This window comes from Monopterus albus, unplaced genomic scaffold (assembly GCF_001952655.1).
Source record: "Monopterus albus unplaced genomic scaffold, M_albus_1.0 scaffold37.1, whole genome shotgun sequence".
Classification (NCBI taxonomy): Eukaryota; Metazoa; Chordata; class Actinopteri; order Synbranchiformes; family Synbranchidae; genus Monopterus; species Monopterus albus.
The window spans coordinates 1,372,558-1,373,426 of record NW_018127917.1 but is presented as its reverse complement, the minus strand read 5'-3'; positions in this window follow the sequence as shown (position 1 = coordinate 1,373,426).

Below are 869 nucleotides of genomic sequence, written 5' to 3'. Positions count from 1 at the left end.
TGGCATCAGGAGAAATTTCTAGCAACCGTTTTTTTGTCATTGGCGAACTACAAAAGTGGATGAAACAACCAGAAAGGTGCTTTAACACATTGCGGATAGGATCATCTCTATATGTCACTGTCAAATGAACTGAGATAATAACCACTGTAGCTGCCTTCTCTGTGCCCTTTGGGTTCTTTTCTATTCTAATGTGACAACTAATACAGCAAATAAGCATTTAAAGACCAAGAAGGCTTTTTCTTTTTCTGCATTTAAAAGCAAAAGCGTATCAGCTCTGAGGAGCATCCCCTGGAGCATGTATTTCTATGCCGACGTTACCGAGTGAGTGATTGATGTTCATTCATCAGAGCATTACAGCATAAAGAAGTCGAAAAGTTTCACTGTCTAGAAGCCAGGCTTTAAAAACATTATGTTGAACAGCGCAAATTCTCATTACACCATGTTGAAAGCATATGAAAAGCATTAGTAGTACTGGTGCTGCCTTGTTTGTGTGGGCTGGTGGATCCTATTATTCTGAGTGTGGAAGATAATCAAAACTTCAACTGTTTGAGATGACATTATTCACAACCCACCACTTTTCATCCATCAACATTAAAATGTAGGTGAAATGTGATTTGATGTCGCTCATGAATAATAATATGGTTGTACTTTTAAAGAGTATATTTCAACTTGCTCTGGGAGACCGGGACACCGGAAGTAAGGGATGCCGTCAAGCTGAAGAAGGAGTCCTTTTGAGCCTGGTTGGCTCGTGGGACTCCGGAGACAGCTGACAGGTACCAGCAGGCGAAGCGGGCTGCAGCCCAGGCGGTTGCAGAGGCAAAAACTCGGGTCTGGGAAGAGGTCGGTGAGGCCATGGAGAAGGACTATCA